This window comes from Lissotriton helveticus, chromosome 11, assembly GCF_964261635.1.
Source record: "Lissotriton helveticus chromosome 11, aLisHel1.1, whole genome shotgun sequence".
Taxonomy (NCBI): Eukaryota; Metazoa; Chordata; class Amphibia; order Caudata; family Salamandridae; genus Lissotriton; species Lissotriton helveticus.
This window is the reverse complement of record NC_136072.1, coordinates 125,096,019-125,119,852: the sequence shown is the minus strand read 5'-3', so window position 1 is coordinate 125,119,852 and position 23,834 is coordinate 125,096,019. Positions and strand designations below refer to the sequence as shown.

At 42.9% G+C, this 23,834-nt stretch overlaps 1 protein-coding gene across 4 annotated transcripts in view; it reads left to right on the top strand.

Moving 5' to 3' along the window:
- Positions 1-23,834, top strand: part of MCF2L2 (MCF.2 cell line derived transforming sequence-like 2) — a 2,082,183-nt gene that overhangs the window by 896,351 nt on the left and 1,161,998 nt on the right. The window lies entirely within an intron of this gene.

Here is a 23,834-nt window from a genome sequence, read left to right as displayed (position 1 = left end):
GAATTATATAACAACTACGAGCTTTAGTGTTTCTTTCGACTTGCACAGCCTAAATATATCAGATGTCAGTGTTGCCTACTGTACATATGTATTTGTTGTGTGGAATAAAGGAGAACTTAGAAATGATTTTTCTATATGTATATTGATGTAGCTTGACACTCCTCCCACCTTTACATCGACGTGGCTTGACCAATGAAAAGTTACACCTTTACTCAAGAGCCCCCTCTGGATACCATGGAACCTGCCAATGTTAGTCCTGTCTCTAGTCTGATTTACCTTACTATCCTATAGATTCATCAATCATCCATTTTGCGATTCCTTATTAGCGAAAAATAAGGATTTGCTAATAAGGAATAGCAAAAGGCTATGCATGAAGAACTCGCTAAATAAATAGCGATTTCTTAAGATTCCTAATTGCGACTCGCAAATTGTGAGTCGCAATTAAGGAATACCTCCCCATTCATTCTTATGGGACTAGAGGCCCATAGGAATGAATGGGAAGACATTCTCAATTTGCGAATCTCAATTAGAGAATCGCAAATTGAGATTGCAATTTCAAGGGTGCCAGGGTGTCAAAAGGACACCCTGTTGCACCCCTGAAATCTGCATATGGGTACATCTTGCACACACACATGCCCTAAGGGCATGTTTGTGTGTAAAATGGAACTTTGAAAAATGCACTTTAGTGCATTTTTCAAAGTTTTTGCAAATTACCATGAAGTACAACTTCATGGTAATTTGCTCCCCCTATTAGCGAAATCGCTATTTATTTTACTTTATTGCATTGCATTTAAGGAATCTCAATTTGAGATTCCTTAAATGCAATCGCAATTTAAGTAATCACAATTTTGGGATTTCCTAATTGCGATTTTTGCATTTGGGATGATGCATCCCAAATGCAAAAATACCGGTCGCAAAGGGGCAGATTCTGAGAATCTGCCCATTTGCGACCAGTTTTTAGCTTGGTGCATCTATGCCTAAGTTCTTAGACACAGCAGTGTGGCATGCCAGCTAACATTCCCTTTATACCTGAAAGCAAACACCTTCCAGATCCTTGTTAGCGAAGGGTTAGGCGGACTGGCAGACATACAAACCACACTTTTTCAGGTCTGATGGATGAAATGTGGCACCTTCCCTCTGTGAATCAGGCCCAGTGTGTGCTGTATAATCCTCGTGGTTCCAGCTAAACAGGACAGGTAACCTCAGTGGCCTAAAGCGAACTGCCTTTTGTTTGAAGCCTGCCCTATTTCGGTGCACGAGTACAAAACCAGCCTAGTTTAGTTGTCGTTTCATGTGCTAACTGCATTGATGTCATGGTCGCAGGGCTGTGTGGGCAGTTTCATGCTAACTAACCATTGTAACACAAAAAAACCACACACAAACTTCACCCTCCTAAGAAAAATCTAATCAGGTCATATGATTTTCGTGCAGCAGTTCAATTTGTCAGAAAACTATTCTGTAATATATATCTTGACAGCTCAGTGGATTGAGTGGCTGCTCAAAGTTCTATAGGTGACAGGTCTGAATTTTAGTGGGTCCGATTCAATCTTCCATCATTTTGAGGTTGTCAAAAGGAAATGAGAGACGCTGTGCCTAGCCGCATTGAACCTGCATTCTAGATGTAAAGTTTTTTCTACTCTTTGAAAGAGGGCACAGTATCTGCCAAGAGAAAGAACACTCAGTAATTATGCATTCTGATTGAAGGATATTATCACACACAAAAGTAGCAAGAAACGCATTCTTTTCTATGCACTCACCTGCTCTCATATTGATTTTATGTATGTACATATTGTATTTTTACTGGCTATTTTAGGACATCTATGAAGCACCTTGTGTCTTTGTAAGGGAGGGTAACCGATATTCATCACTGGTTTGACAGACACAATGTTTTGTTCTAACTTTACTTTCAACTCAGAATGAGAAAAGAAAATATATAAAAGTAACTCGTATTAACTCAGGATTCTTTACGTATGTTAAAAAAATTGTTGTATTTTGATTATCTCTCTTGATGCGGTCTTTGTATTTTTAAACCTGTCTAGGAGGCCTAATGTTATGCACAAAAGTGCAACCAATGAAGAGATGTGAGCATCCTAACAGCTGCCTTTCTGGAAGAAAAAAACATTGTGATCTCTTATAATTTTTAGAACAACAATTTCAGAGAAACCCTACCACATCCTTTCTCTGGTTCTTGGTATCAGATCCTGCCTTGCCTGAACCCTTTCTGTTACATGAGACCCGTTTCTGCTCCTAGGAACTAAGGGGTTTATTTACAAGCCCATTGCACCGAGGGTCTGTCACATTTTTTGATGCACCAGCGGTGTAGAGTGCAGACCCATATCTACAAGGCCATGCAAAGCCACTTTACATGACTTTTCATGGCATCACTGATATGGTGTAAAAAGCAATGGATTTAGGCCTAGATCTCTGTACTGGGGTGAATGTTTGACATTGATCAGCATCCTGTTCCTCAATTGTTCTTTTTGCATTTGTCACCCTGAGTGGGACAGGTATGCACAGACGTGGGTTCTGTGCTCTCCATGCCACTGGAGTCAAGTTAGCCTGGCTGATGAGGGGTGAAACCCCAAAACCGGTCCAAGGATGCTTGTTTCCAGTCTAGGGAGATTCTGGCCTGGCAGTTCGGGCTGGACTGTTCCCATGGGGAACACGGTCAAGACTGATTTGCATGTGGCTGGGTTTAAACAGCAATGGCATGGGGAGCAAAATAATGATGGATTTAGGTCCAGATCTCTGTACTGGGGTGAATGTTTGACATTGATCAGCATTTTGTCCATCAATTGTTCTTTTTGCATAGAGCAGAGGTCTTCAATCTGTGGGGTGTGACCCCCAGGGGGTCGCGCCCCACAGATTGAAGGGGGTAGCACAAAAAATTACACGTCACTATTCCCCACTGCACCAACCAAAGGTAAATCTGTGGCTCTCTGGTTACAGACACAGACCTCTGCAGTGCATTAACTAATCGAGGTTTCATAATGTTCGACTGTGCATTTCCCACTGAGTAACATCCTTTTAAAATATATATTTTAATTTAAGCTGTCCATTGTTTTATATGTAGCTACCTAATTGTGAAAGTTCTAAAAAACAAACAAAATATTTTGGGGCTTATTTATGAGACGCTTGTGCCGCTGGAGCGCCACTTTTTTTTGAAGCTCCTGCAGCGCAAGCTTCTCAATTATATCTATGTGGCGACGCAAAGTCACCCAGCGTGGCTTTGCATGGCCTCATAGATATATGGAGTAAGACAAAGCAGTGCAAGTTGCTGTGTTGCCTTTCTCTGTGTCAAGTAGGCGTTCCATGGGCATTGCGGTGCGTGTTCCCACGCAACGCCCATGGATTTAGACACTGACCCAGATTTACAAAACCACGTAAACCTGGGGCAGCGCCAAAACCTTACGCCTCCACACAGCAGGCATAACGGGGAGACATTTTTCATTTCTCTTCATTATTTCCACTTTCCATGTGAGCTGCATTCTGCAGCTCACATAGAAAGAGGAAAACCCCTCTCTGGATTAGTTTTGTGCAGGAAGGTGCCCCTTCTGCACAAAAACAACCCTGCCTATGTTGGCGCTAGGCAGCAATTTGTGCGCCAACTCAGGGGGAAAGGACAGGAATTTACCATATTTCATAAATAAGGTGCATTGCTGCACTTTCACATTGGCGTAAGGCAGCACGACAAGAAGAATTGCAGCGCTGCCCTATGTCAATTCCTCATAAATGAGGCCCCTTGTTTTTAGCCACACCTTTGACCACAACCCCACTATCATTGACCTTTGTTTTGCTAAACACTGTTTAACCCGTTGCCATTGGCCGACGCAAGCACTACCTCTGGGGTGCTGCGCACGACCAACAGCCGACGCAGTCCCGCCCACTGCGTGGAACACCCGCACCGCGGCGGAATGTCCGCCGCGGTAAACGGGTTAATATTATTTCCCCACTGAAAAAATTATTTGTTGTGGGAATTGGGGGCACTTACGGTTGTTGATAGTTGTCAATGATGAGGAGTACCAAGTTCAAGATCTTTTTGTCAGGAGGGGGTCCTTATGCCGGAAAGATTTTGACAGGGGGGTCTTGGCATCAAAAACTTTGAAGACCTATGGCATAGAGTAAGGCACTGGGGTGGGGTGGGGTGGTGGAGTGAGCTAAAGAATGATGATGGATTAAACCCAGATCAGTTGACTGGGGGTGAGTGTTTGATTTGCTCAAACACTCCATCCATCATCCCCTTTGGTATCGCTTTGTTCACCATGAGTTGGCAGGGTATGCCCAGACATGGGTCCCTTGCTCACTCTACCACTGGATTCAAGATAGCCTGGCTGATGAGTATTATGAATCCGAAACCGGTCCCAGGATGCTTGTTTCCGGTCCAGGGAAGACATGGCTTGGCAGTTCGGCCTGGACTGTTCCCATGAGGCACAGGGTCAGACTGATTTGCATATGGCCATGTCTGAACTGGGGTGGTGGAGTGAGCTAAAGAATGATGATGGAATGTACCCAGATCAGTTGATTTGCTGAAACACTCCGTCCATCATCCCCTTTGGTATCATAGAGTAAGGCAAAGCAGCTCAAGTCGCTGATTTACCTTACTCTGCATCAAAGAGGCATTTCATGGGCGTTGCAGTGGGTGTTCCCATGCAACACCCATGGATTTTGACGCATTCCCAGATTTACAAGGACTTGTAAACCTGGGAATCTGTCAAAAGCCTATGCTTCCCCCGAGGTGCTGTAACGACGAGAAATTACTTCATTTCGCCTCGTTTTTTCCTCTTTCTATGTGTGCTCCCTTCTACAGTACACATAGAAGGAGGAAAACACCTCCAATTATTGTTTTTGTGCAGGAAGGTGCCCTTTCCTGCACAAAAACAATCATTCCTACAACGCAGACACTATTGCGCCATGGTGCAAGGGTTCCCGCGTTGGCGCAAGGCAGCCAATAGTGTGCCAGCGCAGTGGAAGAGGACTGGAATGCACTGTATCTCAAAGATACAGCGCATAGCTGCCCTTTTCTTTTGACGCAGGGCAGTGCAGCAAAGTGACTTGCTGCACTGCCAGGCGCCAAAAGCAAGTAAATGAGGCCCTTAGGGTCATAATTCTTACCCTTGTGACGCAGAGCAGCGCTGCCCTGCGTCCCAGTGAAAGGGCAGGAATGCACTGTATTTATCCAATACAGCGCATTCCTGTCAGTTCCCCTTGCTCTGGCGTGGTTTTTTCAGCTTAGCTCCAACGCATGCTCCATTGCAGCATGGTGCAAGGGTCCATTTGTTGTAGGCAGGGTTGGTTTTATGCAGGAAGTGGCAGCTTCCTGCACATAAACAAGCCTAAGAGTTTTTTTCCTCTTTCTATGTATGCTGCAGAATGCAGCACACATAGAAGGAGGACAAAAACAAGGAGAAATTAAGATAATTGTCCTCGTATGCCTCACCCGAGAAGGCGTATCGTTTTGGTGCATTTCCAGGTTTACCTGGTTTGGTAAATCTGATAATGCGTCAAAACCATGGGAGTTGCGTGGGAACACTCATGCAACGCCCATGAAAAGCTTATCAGAAAGCAACTTTGGGGGCCCATAGCAGGGCCCACTTGCAAAAGTGGCCCCCGGTTGGTATGATGCCTCCCTGTGAATCACTGCACCGAGTGGGAGGTATCGTGTGTGGCCTGCAACAAAAACTCCCATTTCTCTATGGGAGCTTGTGTTGCGGCCGTTTCTGACCGCAGCATAAGCTCCCATAAAAAAATGGGAGTGTGTGACAGCATCATGTGCGATCGCATCCAAATACTGTGGTCGGGACCCCCGACCCGAGGTAGGTCGGTCCCGATCCCGCAACGGTGTCATCCGCCCGACATCGTAATGAGGCCCATAGTGTTAAATTGTTGAGCTGGAATATAGCTGGTCTTGTTGTCAAAATCCGGGAGACAAACTGGTTGGATTTTATTTAATCTTATGATATTGTGATTTCACAGGAGACCTGGGCCACAAGCGATCTTTTTGTGAAGGCTTTATCTGTCACTCTTTCCCTGCTGTTTCATCAGCCGAGCCGAACTTGCAATCTGTTTTAAACCCTCTCTTGATTGTACTATCTTGCCCATCTTAACACACAATGGGCAGATTCAGGCATACCAGATCAAGTGATCTAAGTCTTTTAGTTTTGATCCTAATAATTTTTCCACAAAGATTAATCCTAATATTGTTTCTCTTTTTGATTGTATTTGTGAGCTGGAATCCAGCTATTCCCTTCACAACCGTGGCCTTTACATTGTACTTCCTGGGAACTTCAATGCAAAATTGGGCTCTGGGGAGGGTGACTATGCTGGAAACTTGGGAGGTAAATGAAATAGCACTTGACGGCTACGTGTGCTTTACTTTGCCGGCGATTCCATCTTCATCTGGCTGAGCAAAGGGGGGTTTAACCGCCTGGTTTAAACTTAATATTGGTTGCTTACTTCTACCTTTCCATCCAGAGCGAGGGGAAGTGCCGGCCTTCTGCCTTAGCTGAAAAGACACCCATAAGATGTATTTGATGAACTTCTATAATAATAACTTCTCGAGTAAGGGTGATTGTCACTTTCAAGGTCTTTTTGCTGTGATCAATATGATCGTAGAGAAAGAGGCACAGGCGGAATGACCCATTATGTTGATGGTGGCGCGGGACTTTATTGCTAAACTGGGGCATCCTCTGTCCATATCTCTATCTACCTTTGACCCATCTGCCCAAGGCCCTTATTGCAATGTGATGGACTCGAGGGGGTGGTTACTTTTCTCTCTCCTGGTGGAACAGGGCCTGGTTAACAAGATCCCTAATTTTTCTGATCACTATATTTCAACCTTTATAGGGCGGGGCGCTGGGAGGACAATTGACTATATTTTTACTTCCTGGAGCATGTCCTCAATTGTTAAAAACTGTGAGGTCCTTGTTCAGACCTATAGTGATCATAACCTAATTTCTGCCCAGATACAGTTGTCATATGTGCAACCCAAGATAAAGTCTCTGCCTCCCCATGACATATCTACAGAGGATGTAGAGCGCAGGGTGGTTTGGCGCACTGCTAACCTGGAGAGCCTTATGGTTCAAGTTGTATGCAATAATGAAATGAAATGAAAGCAAATTTATAACGCGCAAACTCAGCCCATCGGGCATCAAGGCGTGTAGTACTGATCTGGTGAATAGCTGCAATCGTGTACCTTGTGACCCGGCCCTCATTCTAACTGACTTTACTAATCTTTTAGCTGAGATAAAAGTGCTGCTTTCAAGACCCAATGTTCAGCCACGTCACCATGTTAAATCATGGTTTGATAAAGCATGAAGAGCAGCCGATTATATCTTACGCAGGGCCCTAAAGCAAATTGCCAGAGATCAGTGTGCTATCAGGGAAAGTAGAAAGTTATACCAGCAAGCCATCAAAAGAAGTTAGTCAGCAATGAAGGAGGAGAAATGGGAATCTATTGTGGGAGCTTGTCATTCGAAAGACCCATAAGCTTTTTGGAAGGCTGTGCGGTCTGTTTTATCCCCTGTCTCACCAATAGATAAAGTAACAACCCATATTTCGGCTGAGGCATGGGCGACACATTTAATGGGGATATATTCTACCGACTGTCAGGTTGTCGATGCCACAGTGCAGTTGCCCCCAATGTGCCCAAAACTTGTTTTTAATGAGAAAGAGGTTCGCAAAGAAATCGCAGACAGTAGATGTAAGAAGGCTCTGGTGCCAGGTGGAATCCCACTTGATCTATTCAGGGAAGACCCAGTGTTCGGGTCCCTGATCCTTACTTCAGTATTTAATTCTATCTGTAGTGAGGGGATGCCCACATCGTGGCGGTCATCTATAATCGTCCCCGTTTTAAAGAAAAGGGAACATGCATGATGTCAAATATTATTGCCTGATATCCCTTCTGGATTCCTCAGTTAAAATTATTGGGAGAGTTATATTGGATCGTTTACTGGATTGGAATAATGTGAAGAGTATACTTTCACGAGTTCAGAAAGGGGCTCGGGATGATTGAGCAGTGCCTTAACCTTCACCTCAGTGTGGCAAAATACAAATACGCCATGGGTGTCTCCACCAACTTGGCATTCATGGACTTGTCCAGCGCATTTGATTATGTTTCCCATTCAAAGCTGTGGGTCATCTTAGAGAACATGAGACTTGGCATGGACCTGGTTACATTCCTAAGGCACCTCCATCATTACCTTTCTGCTTCAGTCAGGCATGGAAGTGCTGGTGAATGCACAGAATCGTTCAGCATGAAGCGAGGGGTGCACCAAGGTTGCTTCCTTGCACCTGTCCTCTTTCTTCTCTATGCAAACAACTTGGAGAAGGCTCTGGTTTCTGTTGGGGCAGATGTTCCGCTTGTGGAAAAAACAGCCATGCCCACGCTGCTTTATGCTGATAACGCCGTCCTCCTGATAAGGACTGCCAACGGCCTATAAAACTCATTGTTAGTCACGTTAGTTTTATGAAGGACCTGGGACTGGAGCCAAACTTCAAGAAAACATTCACTATAATATGTGGACCAAAAAACACCAAAACCCGATCATTAAACATAGGGGGCAAAGCCCTAGAAAGGGTCAGCTCTTTCCACTATTTAGGCCTGGATTTTGATGAAGGCTGCACGTGGCATGTGTGCACCAAAAATAGAATAACTCGATATACGCAAACAGTAGGCACTACCTTCCCGCTTGCCATGTCAATTGGTAAAAAAACATCGCTCCCATATTAGAGATATACAAATGCAAATGCTTGCCGATTCTAACATATGGAATGGGTATCTGGGGCTGCAGGGATGTACATGCTATGTAGGTTGAGGAGAATATATTCTGCCTCCGGCTATTAGGCGTCCCTCCTTCATCTCCGCATTACTCTGTACATCAGGAGCTAGGCCTTGAGTATGTCCAGGACACCATAAGGGCTGCCCCTTTGGCCCTCTGATGCTCAATTTGGTCCAACCAAGAAGCATACTTTAATCGGGCGGTCATTAGAGATTGTTTAGGTTGCGCCCGTGGTCTGTCCATTCCTTGGCTCCAATATATTAAAACATGGTTTTTGGCACTTGGCTGCGGCTCATTGTTTGTGCGCCCAGAGGAAATTGCTAAAAAGGATAGAAAATGGGTCCGGGACAGTTTAATCAAGCACAAACAAACCTCTAGGGAACAAATGGAAGTGGCTAAACCCTCCGTTAGAGATTATTGCCTTATACAAGCAACTCCATTTATTGCCCCGTATCTTCTATATGTGACCAATGTTTATGAGAGAAACTTGTTGACAAAATTCAGGCTGGGCTCCTTTCGTTGGGTGATATGTTTTCCCTTAGGTCAGTATCCCACTAACACTGTTGCCACTTGCCCATGTGATGAGCAAACTATCTTATATTTGAGTTTTATTTGTCAATTCTGTCTCCCGTACACTAGGAAGTTTTTATTACCGTTATTGCGCAGATAAAAAATGTTCAAAGTGCAAAGCGGCTCTCTTCTACTTACAGCAACTTAGCGATTGTAAGGTTTGCTTTGCAGTTGCGAACTTTCTGAAATATACTCCAGCTAAAAGAAGGAGCATGCTGTTTTGATACTTTAATGAGTTGAGTAATTATTGTTTCTGATAATGATTCTCAATTGTTTTATGCTAGCGTCAGTTTTGAATAATTTTTAACCAACTGCCATCAGGTAGTAGCTCCCTGGAACCGGTACTGGATTTATTGCACAGCCACTTTATTCGTAGTCATATTAACAATTGTAACGATTGTCTCGCAATTAGGAATTTTTTGAAGCGCACTCTAGTTAAGTGAAGGAGTATGCTGTTTGATGTAAAAAGCACAAGCACTTTAGCGATTTTAGTAATTATTGTTCCTGATATGTTTTTCAAATGTATTAGGCCGCATCAATTTTTAAATATTTTTAATTAATTTCTATTTTATAGTACCTTTAGGAATCCAAACTTAATTTATTGTACAGTCACTTTAATCGATTAGATCTTCTTGCACTGTCACTTTATCGTACATTAATATAAGGAGCTTATACGTCAAAAAACAAATGTGGCAGTTCCTAAACTTACATGGTATGGACTTTCGCAGGATTTGTACTATTTTTAATATGTGGTTGCCACACTTTTTAAATACGTGTGTCTGTAAGGAATCCTGTTTGTTTTCTTTTATTGTTGTGTATCTTTTATGATCTGTCCTTGGAAGATCGAATGAAGACAACTTGACTTGACTTGACTTGTGCTTATGTCAGATATGTGCAGAATTGTGACTGTTCTGAGAGCTTTGGCCTGGGACGTGGAGTCCGGCAGGGCTGTGTCCTTGTTCCAGTTTTGTTTCTCTTGTACATCAATGGCCTGGAGGCAGCTCTGATGGCTAGGGACAGGCAGACCATGAAGGGTTGGCATGTCCCAGTACTCCTAAATCCAGATGATGCTGCCCTAATGTATTGAACACCGAATGGCCTGCATGTTCTGTTGGACTCTTTTGTTGTTTTTATTAATAGTTTGGACCGAAACACGAATCCTGCCAAAATATTTGTAATACGGTGAGGGCCCAAAAAAGTGAAAATGCATTGTTTTGCACTGCAGTGAATGCTTCTAGAAAGAACTCATGAAGTCCCCTATTTGGGGTTTCTTTTGAGTCAGAAGGGTCTTGGGCTCCATACCTGAACCCGAGTTGCCTTACGTTTTGCAATACGGTTGGGTTTCTTTTCAGTTTGGCCTCAAAGTTGGGTAGCAAACCCATAGCAGCCCTTGTTAAGATTTATAATAGCAAATGTGTGCTGATTCTTACTTATGGTTCTGGCTTGTGGGGGTATAAAGCTGTTAATGGATTACAGGCTGAGGAAAACATAGTCTACTTATGCATCTTCAGTGTGCCCCCAGGGTCACCAATCTATGTCATCCTTTAGGAATTGGCTCTATCGAATTTAGTTGACATCATTAAATTGACCCCTTTGATGTTATGGTGTTTGATTTGGCTTACCCCTAAGACCTCCCGGAATAGGGATATCACCTTGCATTGTCTCGCTTGCGATAAGGTTCTTCGTATTTCCTGGCTTAAGTATGTTAAGTATATGTGTAACTAGCTTGGCAGACACAACATCTTCTCCTTGCCTGGTGATATCACTGCGAGGGACAAAAGCTGGTTAAAATCCACTTTTATTGATCTCATGATAAGGGGAAGGGAGGTGTCCACGCTTAGGAAATCGATTAACAGAAAGTACCTGTTGGTACAAACTTCCCTTGGGCTGGGATCCTGTCTCGTTATGGTCCCAAAAGGTAGTGATAGGGTTATCCTTACCAGGTTTAGGCTGGGACACTATAGATGCACCTCTCCTTCCCCTTAGGCCAGTTCGACCCATAGGGAATTTTGGCCTACCCTTGTGACAAGCTCTCATTGCAAACCTTACCGCATTTTGTGTATTTTTTGTAGGTTTTATTGCAGCTTTACTAGAAAGTTTTTAATTCCACTTTCGAGGGTACCTCACATTCTCGACATATCTCTGCTCTTTTGTATTCACAGTTGCTTCGCACTCCTGAGGCCTGTTTTCTCATGGCCGGTGTTCTGAAACATGCACAACAGCATAGGCGTTCCTTATTGTTCTAATTGGTAGTATCTGTTTTGCTAATTGCAATTGAAATCTGGTTATTCACAGTTCACCTGTGAAGTGTCACATTTGCTAACTTCTACATTTTATATGTATTGATCTTTTATGCCTGTTATGTTGAGATGATGAACCGCATAGATTTTGATTTTGGCGGTATGATAGCTAATCCTGGCTCAACATTTTGCACTATTGTTTGGTTTTTAATGTCTTAGTATTGATCTAACAACTGATTTGTACGAATGTATTTTAATTATGCATTACATGTTTCTATGTGATTGTGCTATTATTATTTTTATATGAGCCGAAATAAAGTTGATGGTGATGATTTAAATTGTGTTCACTCTAAAACTTCACATACATTCTCACAATAATTTTGTTTATGCAGGAAAGAGGTATCTTTTCCTTTTTTTCCTTTTCTCCTTGTTTCTGCCTTTTTAGGACTAACTATAGAAAGCTTTAGCTGTGCCCAGATGTACGCTTACCAATACCTTTTTATCATATACATGGAGTAGGTGTTGGCTCTGGCCTGAAGGAATATTTCCCGCCTCATGCTGTTGGCTGTTGGCTGTTTTGATGGGCCATCCACCTTCCATTACAGTGATCTATTCTGCAACCCCGAAGCACTCCCACCCATCACACATCCTTACCTTAATTTCAAACATGCATACTATCCACAATGTATTTTTATTTTTCCCACAGCATATTTTTAATGGTTTTTATTAGGTCTGCCTTTGAACGCAAAGTGGAAATCAGACATGTTGACTTTGCCAATGCCTGTTTCTATATCTTATTTGTATTTTGTTGCAGTAACAAATTATATATATTTGCCTCCCTGTGCATGCAAATGCCATTCAGAAATGTTTTGCATGTGTTTTTATGTCAAATTCTTCTTTTAAAACCATGAATACTTTCTGTAAATATTTGCTTCTCGCTTCCTTGAAAAATTTCTTTAAAAGTGACATAGCTGAATAAAAACAAGACTCCCATACCCAACACCAGCCCAATGTGGTGTACACTACTGTAATGGAACCTGTTCCGCTTCTTTGTTATGTTAAAAGGCCATTCTAAATTATCTCTATCTTTGTATCTCTAACATATTTTTTCCCAGAGATGCTTCGACTTTCTTCATGCAAAACCAATTCCTCACTAGCACTGTTTTAGCTCTTCTCTGCAACATGCACTCCATACCATTTAAAGTTAACCTACATAATTAAACTTATGAAATCCTACTAGGCCAACACCTTATGACAGGCATGCAGTATTTAATTTTACCCTCTGGTTGCAGGTGGTGTGCACCGGCACTTATGTTTGAAAGTGTTCACGAACAGCATGTGTCTTGCAACCAGTGGCCTTTAGGCACAGTGCCGTATTTGCAACTGAAAAATACAGCTGTTGTTTAAATCGGAGGAACTTAAAGTGAAGTAACATCCTTCATAAAACATTAAGGCGTAATTGGCTTAATTGAACGTGGAGAAAAACATTAGGACTAAATGTTTCATAAAAACATTTTCTTCACTTTAAATTTCTCCAATTTAAACAAGCATTGGCAAAGTCTATAGTACAGGCGTTGTCCGCCAGCCTTTTGGCAATTATTATTTAGTTTTGTCATGGTTTTTGCAAACTTTTGTTGTTCAGGAAGCTGCCAGGCCCTCATTATATCTAAATAAAAATGGATATAGGCAAAAGGCTTTTTCTGGTCTAGTACACCCAGCAATGAAGTGAGCTGCCTTGTATGTGTATGTGCTCCTTGGCTAACATTGTCCCTTGTTGGATATTGAGTGAATGAAAGAAACATGTGATTGACGCAATTGCACACTAACGGATAAAGTCTGGCTGAAAACCCCTATAAGTAATTATGTTATACATACTTTTAGTGAAATTAGAAAGCCTTGTCTAACACAGACTTAAAAAAGCTATTGATCTGCCATTGGTTGCTAGCCTCTCCTTTGAGAAAGAAGGGAAGAAAATAAGGAAGGAATTAAGGAAGGAAAAAAGGAAGAAAGGTAAACAAAAAAAGGAAGGCATACAAAAAAAGAAGGAATAGGGACAAGAAGGGAAGGAAAAAAGGAAGGAAGGAATGGAGGCAAAAATTAAAGGAAGGAAGAAGGAAACAAAAAATGAAAGGAAAGAGAGAAGGCAAAAATAAAGGATGGAAAGAAGTAATAGGGCCAAAAAGAAGGAAGCAAAAAAGCAAAGAAGGCAAAAGAAAGAAGGAACGAAAAAAGCAAAGAAGGCAAAAAAAAGATGGGAAAATAAAGAAGGACAGAATGAAAAGTGAAAGCAAAATGGGAAGATAGAAGGAAAGGAAAAAAGCAAAAGCAAAAAGAAGGAGCAAATAAAGGGGAAAACGAAAAGGAATGAAGGCAAAAAAGAAAGAAAGAATGAAATAAAAAAGGCAATAAGCAAGAAAAAGAAAAAGAAAAAAAGGCAAGAAATAAAGATACAAAAAAGGAATGGAAAGAAGGAAAGAAAAAGGAACGAAGAGAAAAGAGAGAAAAGAAAAAATAAGGAAATAAGGAAAGAAAGCAAAAAAGAAAGAAAGAATGAAAAGAGGAATGGAAGGAGGAAAAAAGAAAGAAGGAAAGAATGAATGAATGAAAGAAGGCAAAAAAGGCAAAAAAGAAGGAAAGAAAAAGGAAAAATGGCAATACAGACGGAAGATGAAGGCAAAAAAGACAAAAGAAGGGAAGAAAAAAGGAAAGAAGAGAAGAAAAAACAATGATAAAAAGAAAATGAAAGAAGGAAAGAAAGACGGTTCACATTATAAATTATTGGATACTAAAACCCAAATTACATCCCACATATGTTTAAATAAAACTGCTACAAGTGAGCTGGAAATTAAACACCATAAAGTTTAGTTTTCTTCCTGTGAAGCATTTATCAAAGAACTATTGGTGAAACTGAGTCCAGGAGCACAATATTATGTGCTGTGAAATAACAGCAGTCCCCTTCTAAAGGAATTTACAACAGCATTGGAAGCAGACAGGAACTGATTAAGCTGGAATGTGCCCTGTGCTCACTTCAAATGTGTCCGACTATCACATCAAGCAGCACTGGGAGTAAAGTGTGTGCGGATTTGTCCCTTGTAAAAGTGCAAAGATTTGCAGTTACTCAAAGTGATGTTACCAAACGCTTAAGTAAGCTGACACATGGCCCCATGCTGTATGTGGATGAAAGCAAAATGGGACACAACAACAGACCAATGGGTGAAGAGAGAGGAGACTGAAAGCCCCTTTAAGTAAATATATTATACATATTATTTTAGTAAAGTCAATCAAATGATCGTATTTTTCAGTTATAAATATGCCCCTGGGAGTAAGAGACCCGCAGTTGTTTTTAAATGCAACACTTTGAAATGAGAGGAAATTAAAATGAATATTTAACTTAATCATTGAGTTAAACCTTCATTTTAATTTTCTCCCAAAAAAAAGCATACAAAAACATAATTCTTTTGTCAAGCTCCAATATTGAGTGGACAAGGACTTTAAGAGTTAAATACCTCAGTGATTCAGTTCTTCACCTCTGCACTCTACCCTGGGTCATAAAGCTGGAGCACTGCTCATTATCCGGCACTGCTATCTCCAGCCTGATGATGATGATGATAATGTAAAATAAACACAGCCTTCCCTTAACTTTAATAGGAAAACGCAACACTTATTTATTGACCCTAAAAATGAACTCAAGGCTGGGCACTACTGTGAAGGTGTCTGCAAGCTACTGGTAGCTCTCGATCGATCGGTTGGAGACACCTGATCTATATCTATAAATATAAATATAAATATATCTATAAATATATATATATATATATATATATATATATATATATATATATATATATATATATATATATATATATATATATATATATATATACACATATAATATACAGGTGCACACAATCCTCATGATTGCGTGTTGTGTGTGGCCCCACCAGTTTTATCTGTGGCCCCCATGTGTGCCCCTAAAGACCCTACTAGAGATACTGAGGATACAAACAAATGAACTAAAGCGTCTCTGTTTTAGACGAGCAACAAAAAGGAAACAGGGCTCATATGAGCCCGTTTTCTTTCCTGACTTTGTGATTTTTCAGGCCAGGGGTCGTAAAAGCAGTGCCAGAGGTTGCAAGGAGCAAGCCAGTGGTCGTATCTGCAACTCCTGGTGACCCCTAAATGACATCCACGGCGAAAGACAACTAACCTCACTGTATAGCCTTATGAGAGCAGTGGAAGGGTACAAGTCTGCACATCAATAGGATGGTAAAGAGACTGTGCTCTGGCAGAGGGGCCAAACACAAGAAGAGGAAAGGAGGAAGGGGAAAGCAAATCATCAAGTAAGAAACAAGCAAATGAGAGTGGCAATGAAACCAGCTAATGATAGGCAATGGGACAATCTCAGCACAATGTATGTTTTTGGTATGGTCCACAAGAGGTCTTTCCCACACAGCTAAAAGCAGTCTGTAGGCGAGACTTAAAGAGGCTACACAGCCAAGCCACTTATGCGTAAGTTGAACTTGCACCCGCACATGACTTGGTTTATGTGTGTTAAGCATGAGTAAAGCTTCTCCCAAGTGGTGGAGAGTGGACTTTGCAGGACAGTATGAACATGAATGTTTGTGCACATCTACAACCTCTCAGGCTTCTCCATGACCCAATCCATGCTGGAACAGTTGGAGGTGGACTCCTACCAAGGGTGGGTTAAATCCATTGCTAGGATAGGAATAAAAAGAGAACACCCCCAATTTTTATAAGGAACGGGCTTCTCCACAGGCAAAAATGTATTGCCCCCTGTGAAAAAAATCATAAAATAATAATTCTACCAATACATTTTCACATGCACCATTTTACACTATGTACAATGACTCATGCGGAACTGCCTTTGCATGGACATCATTTGAAATTCACAGAACTTCCCAGGAGTACTCTTGGAAACCCATGTCTTTCCAGGTTTTCAGGAATAGTTTTAGAAACATTTTTGAATTCGGAACATTTGTCTACAAACGAATGTGGGATTAAACCTATGGTTGCAGATTTACAAATTATTTTAAGAATCGATTTCCATTATTTAAATGTGTTGTATTTACCATGTACTATTAATTTAGGTACATTATTATATAATGGTGTAATATTCGAATAAATCTTTTAGTTTAAAAAAAAGATAAAGAGGCATCAAGCCCTGTGTTTTTTTTGGCTTACAGTGAGATTTGCCTCGCAAGGTAAAGTGAACAGTACAGTGTAAATGAAAATACTTGAGGTGGGAAGCCACTGAAAGCTCGTGATTTTAATATACTATTCAGAAAAGGGGGTGGTGATGGACAGAGCATCTGAGTTAAACAGAACACTCATACCCAGTCAAAAGATCAGGGCTTGATCCATCACCGTTTTTTAGCTCACTGCACCATCCCAGCTCAGAACCTGGCTATATGCAAATTAGTCTGACCCTGGCCCAGTGCATCATGGGAACAGGGCAGACCAAACTACCAAGCCAATTCTTTACTGGAAAGGAAACAAGCTTCCGGGGACCGGTTTCTGGCATTGCAGCCATCTTCGGCCCGGCTTGCTTGAATCCTGATGGTGCAGTGAGCAAGGGACTCATGTCTGAGCATACCCTGCCACTCCTATAGTGGCCAAAACGATTCAGAAAAGGGGGTGGTGATGGACAGAGCATCTGAGTTAAACAGAACACTCATACCCAGTCAAAAGATCAGGGCTTGATCCATCACCGTTTTTTAGCTCACTGCACCATCCCAGCTCAGAACCTGGCTATATGCAAATTAGTCTGACCCTGGCCCAGTGCATCATGGGAACAGGGCAGACCAAACTACCAAGCCAATTCTTTACTGGAAAGGAAACAAGCTTCCGGGGACCGGTTTCTGGCATTGCAGCCGTCTTCGGCCCAGCTTGCTTGAATCCTGATAACCAACCGCCCGTAGGATAACGGGGCGCTGTCGCACCCCCAGGGTCCACCGCACGGATCTCCCAGGGATAATAGGCCTCAGCACCCTTTGTGCTTCTGCATAGGGTACTCCTAAGTATCTTTCGCCTCTGGATCATCATGTAACTCCTCCTGCAACACAAATAACAATTCATTAAATCATAGCAACCCCCCCGCCACCCGAGATGTAGGGCAAGCGGCAGGGAGGGCAACATCGAGGGCAGCGCGAACAAAAGAGACTGCTCGGAGGCGTGGAGGAGACATAAATACCTTGTCCCCCCACGCCCCCCAATAAAGCGCGATGACGTCGCGTCCATGGCAGCGGCCTCCGGCGGCCGCTGGAACCCTGAGGGCTGGTGCGCCGGCCCTCCTGTGGCACTACGGTGCCCGCCCTCTTATGAGGGTCACCTGCGGCTCCGTGTCGGGCGGCCTGCAGATACTCTGTCCATCATCACCCCCTTTTTGAATCGTTTAATATACTATCAGGCACATGCAACATTATTGCATTTTGCGATTCCTTAATTGCGAAAAATAAGGAATCGCAATTAAGGAATTGCAAAATGCAATGCATCAAGAAATTGCTGAAAATGTTGCGATTTCTTATTATTCCTTAATTGCGACTCGCAATTTGCGATTCGCAATTAAGGAATACCTCCCCATTCATTCCTATGGGCCTAGAGGCCCATAGGAATGAATGGGAAGAAATTCTCAATTTGCAATTAGCGAATCGCAAATTGAAAATGCGATTTCAAGGGTGCAGGGGTGTCCACAGGACACCCTGTTACACCCCTGAAATCAATCTGTGCACATATGTTGTGCACACACATGCCTTTAGGGCATGTGTGGGCACAACATGAAACTTTGAAAAATGCACAGAAGTGCATTTTTCAAAGTTTTCGCAAATTACCATGAGGTTCAACCTCATGGTAATTTGCTCCCCTTAATTGCGAAATCGCAATATTTTAATATTTCATGCATTGCATTTAAGGAATCGCAAAATGCGATTCCTTAAATGCAATCGCAATTTGAGAATTTGCAAATATTTGCGAATTCTTAAATTGCGAGGGCCTTGACCCTTCATGCATTCCAAAATAGGATTTTGCGATCGCAAACGGCCGATTTTTGCGATTCGCACCGTTTGCGATCGCAAAAACGTTTGATGCATGTGCCTGTATGATGTTTCTCCATATAGGAATCGAGGCCACATGTAGGGTGCACATTACATCTCATTTGCCTCTTATTCACTAATGGCTTTGTTGTCATGGCTTGGGGGTGGGGCGGCATGAACACTTTTAGGTACATGTTTAAAAACTGTCAATGCCACTCAATCTATAACCGGATGTACTGGCTTGAAACGTTTCACCCACTTAAGCAATTCCTTTTTTTTTTTATTTAGAAGACACTTTTTTATGTTGTGTTTGTTGCATGGTAACATCCCTAACATCTTCAGGGCTGGGCTGCTGCATGGACTCTTGACTCTTGATCTACTCTAACTGTAAATTTGTTGGCTTCCCCACCTCTAGAAAATAATATAACTTCAATAGCAGTTCCTTATTAATTAATGTTTAACCTGCAGTGGCATCGCAATTGGAAGTGGTGCGGTGTTTATTGCACCTGGAAATTACTGGGCGCAATGAACGCCTCATCTTTGGACTTTTCATCTGATATATTTCAGCAGGTCAAACCTGCTGAAACGTATTGGTATAAAGGCCTGTTAAATACCCGGACATGCTGTTTTTGCCACATTTTTAGGTCTGAAATTATAATAGGTGGTATTTGTCAGACCTGTTAAATTCCCAACCCCTGGGTATCAGTTTTTAACTGATGCAATAAACACTCCACCCTCGAGGGGACTCACGAAGAACGCCTTAGAAGTAAATGGCCCTGATTATAACGCTTACGAACTATAACTATGGGCGTGATAGGAATATCCTGTAAGTCTTTTCATATCCTTGTTTCCTCCTGTTAACCACAATTCGTTTCTATGACGAAGTATACTTTCTGACCGCCTCCCTTTCCCCACTCATAAAATACATATCTATACAAGCCTGGGTGTGGCGAGGCAGAGCCCTGACTTTGGCTTGGCGTGATCGCCGGCCTGTCCTCAACGCAGCGTCTTTGTCAATTCAACGCAGCCCGCGACCCACCCAAAGAAACAATGTTTGCCTATGCAAAGGGAGCCATAGGGAAATGCTGAAACCGAGACTATATGCAAACAGAAGGCTCGTCTGTGTCCATTAGCTTTGCAAATGTTACTCCATAACCAGTCACAGTGCAGCTGGCCTGTACCAACCAAGTGTTTCAAGCAGACAGAAGCCATTTTGTTCCTGCCTCGTTCCCTCCTTGCCAACCCAAGGGGTTACTGAGAGGTCAGACATTCTGGTCCATCCCTCACTTTTTCCTGCCTGGGAGTGTCTCCGTCCCATGATTTGTAGCACTTTATTTGCCTGTCACGTGCCTGTCCCGAATGACGAAACTGTTATTGGTTGGACCACAAAGTACACATATAAGAAGATTTGATGTAGTTAGGGTGTAAAATTGTGTGATAACAGTGTCTGTAAAGCGCTCTGATACCCCCGTGGGTCATGTACGCGCTATATAAAACTTTATAAATAAATAAAAATAGGGTCCCATTACGAGTGTCATTACGAGCCCCCTCTGTATTACAATATGTGCTGTGCTGCTCGGGTACCCTAGCCTCAAATAGTTTTTATGGGAATGTGTATCATGCCCTCTTTGCTTAGTTTATCGACTTCTGCTATGTTTATTATGTGGGAGGGGACGGAGTAGGGTGGCCAGACGTCCGGGATCTCCCCGGACAGTCCCGGGTTTCAGAGGACTGACCCCGTTGCCCGACACTTTTCAGAATTTTGAGTGAATATGCAGGTTTTTTGGGACAAAGGTTAGGGCATTCTGCAATGCGGATGTGAGAGTTATACGCTCCATTTACTGTAGAGTGAAAGTAATGTTTCTGTTTCTGTCTGTCAGCACAGGAAGGGGTGGGATGCATACTCCCAGCAGAGGAGAGACAGCTTGGGTAGGAGAGCAGGGGGTGCCAAGGAGAAGGTCCTGATTATATATATATATATATATATATATATATATATATATATATATATCATGTGATCAAGGCTTTTGGGAGCCGAAACGCGTCGTGGCAGACTGGTGTTGGGCGCAATAAAACTCTAAACACCACAAGTTGGGTCTCGTCTCGTCTTTACCTCAATTGGTTGTTTGTTGTACTGCTGTACTGCTGAGGACGTTACGTACCGCATATATATATATATATATATATCAGTGCTTAATGAAGTGCAGGTGCTGAAAATGTTGCCAAGGAGGCCTCCGCTCACGTCTTCCTCCGGTGAGCCCCACTTTCAACACTCTCACTGCCTCAGTCTCTGTCTTCTAACCTTGATCTGTTGTCTGTCCCCTAACTCTTTGCTCTAAGAGTCTATCCTTTCACCTCTCTGATTGTTTTCTATCATCTTTGTCACACCCTACCCTGTATTTCTGATTTGCCCTCTATTCATTTTAGCCCTGCCCTTTTTTCTCTTCACTTTTATCCATGCTCTGCTCTCTCTCCCTTCGATCTTGGGGGCATATTATCACGGACCGGTGTTAAAATTATCGCCGTTTTATGGGCAGGAAACTGCCGCTAAAACGGCGATAATGGGCTTGATAATATGCCCTTGTTAATTCCCATAGAAGACCATGTTAACATCAGAACATGGGTATGAGAAGTTGGCCTGGTATATGATGCTCACTAGTTCTAGTGATCACCTTGTACCATGCCAAGCAACCCTTATGATGATTGGTTGTAAGTCAACCTTATAGACCAGCTATCCTAGTGGTAGCATGGACAAAGCAGTCTTAGGCTAAACTCTGTAAAGGCATGTGAAGCAAGCTGTTTTACCATATACACTCCCCTTGAATACCAAATGAAAGGACACCACACAGATATATATTGAAAATATATATATATTTATTTACTACAAGTATCCTCTATACTCTTTATGAGCACAGAAGCAAATGCGTTAAAACAAAACAGGGTTTAAATACACAAAAGTTGCACAATATGGATAGTCCCTGGTGGCCCCTAAAACCATATACTAAAATAGTGGTATAAGAACCACGTATCTAAAAGGAAGAAGGCCTAGTGCCTTGGAAATCGCTGGGACTACGAGGAGCTAACAATAGTTAGTGACCAGTTACCTTTACGTCTGGTCTGTCCCGGTTTTTGCTTCTCAAAATCTGGTCACCCTAGGACAGGTAAAAGTGAGAATTGTGAAAAACAGATGAGCAAATATTTGGGGAACATACTTTGCTGGTAAAGAAGACCTCATTCATGCTTTAGTCTAGATTAGTCATTATTCCTGAAGGTGAATCAGACTGGGTAGCAATCATTTATGTATATGTGTTCATGTTGCCTTGCCTCTTTTTGGTGTACCTAACTGCAAAGATGTAAATAAAAGGTGGGTTCCCCGCTCAATAGATAAATGCACGGGGGCGAGAATGCCTAAGTATACCTAGCCCTGCGAGCGGTAGACTGACGAAGAGGCTCCTAGATTTTTATTGGAGTCCACAAAGCAGTATCACAGTTCCCCTGTGAAGGGAGCTTTTGTAATATGCTTATTTCCATATCTTACTTTAGTGTTTTGTGCTGACTTCAGGTGTTGATAGGGCTGGTTCTATTTGCAGTATATTGTACCCATTCTTGCCATTCAAGTTTTTTTAGATATATAAATTAGAATGTTCCCACACAATAGGTAAACCACTTTACTTCTGCTATGTCTTGGGTTGTTGTTCTTTGTTTGTCTCAAATAATACCTTAAATGTATTGGTCTATGTTCTGGAATGCTAAAATGTCAATTGCTGGCGGTTGGAGTGGTAATAGCAACTGCTCCTGTTGTGTGGTAGAATAAACATTACCTAATTACCTTTCTATGCTGTTAAAACCAATACTGGCAAAGTACCACACAATATCGCCGGAAACCATATTTCAAGCTGTATTGCCTGTGCTGTGTTGGGTCCTGCTTTTGAGAGAGAGGGGTCTGTTGTGTTTCTAGTTCTTCCACAATCTTGTGGGTTGGAGATGCAGAGCCCACAAGGTTGTTATTTGCTCTGGAGGTATCAACACAAAGGGCCTGATTATGATGTTGGTCGGAGTTGCCTCCAACCGACATCTCTGCAGTTTCGGAACCGACCAACCTCGGATCGGCGATCCGAAACCGCAATTACGATTGCGACCGCACATGGTGCATTCGCAAACTCCCATTTCCCTATGGGAGCCTGTGGTACGGGTGGAAATTGCCAACAGCCCAAGCTGCCGCAGAGAAATGGGAGTTTGTGTAAATCTCTGCACCATATGGCAGACACCTCACGTGTCCCCCCTAGGTGCCCCCAGGCGATCAACCGGAGGCCGCAAAGGGAAGGGGCCCTGCTAAGGGCCTTCAAAGTCGCTTTCCGGCAGACTTTTCATGTCAGAAACCCCTACATGGAAAGCTTGTCTGAAACCAACATCATAATCCCGATGGCGGAAACAACGTCCATTCGGGATTATGTGCAGCTTGCAACTGGCCGACGAGCTCCTTGAGTCTGTCGAAAGCCAGTCGGTTTGACCGGCCAGTTTAAACTCCGACTGCTTTCTTTTTAATAAGGCAGTCGGAGTTTAAACCATGGATGTCGATCGGAGACTTACCGACCTACATCCAAATGAGTTCCTAAAAGTACCTCACCAGGTCCCTACATTCCCTGCTTGGCCCTCAGCTCGGTCAGTTTAGTTGCCCCACTTGCCCCCTCTTGCTCGCTCCGTTTGATCACCTGACCTCCTTCCACCTGCGGTCCTGCACGGTCCAGTGTGATCCTGCTCAGTCCACTGCGATCCTGTACACGCAGCTCCTGCAGCTGGTTTGGGCTTGGAAGCATCTCCAACTTGCACACCAGTTCCAGGCTTGCCAGACTCTGGGCCGGTAGGAAGTATGGTAGTGTATGGTGGTGTGAGGCGGGTAGAGTGGAGTAAAGCTCAACCTGTTCTACAGCCTAGACCCCTAGCATAGCGTTCCAGTACCTCTGGTGCCTCGTCCCCTCACTCCACAGCTCCGCGGCTCCTGTGCAACGGGACACAGAAATTCAGACTAGGGGAAAGATGCCGCGAGCAGGTGGAGCGCGTACCCTGACAGAGTGATCAGAGCAGATGAGGCGGCAGCAATAGGCTGAAGCAAAGCGGGGGAACACCTAACAGCGGTTGGTTTCGGTTTGGTGCTCATCGTTTGGCGTTTGCGAGGCTGCTGAGGCTCATCCTACCCCGTG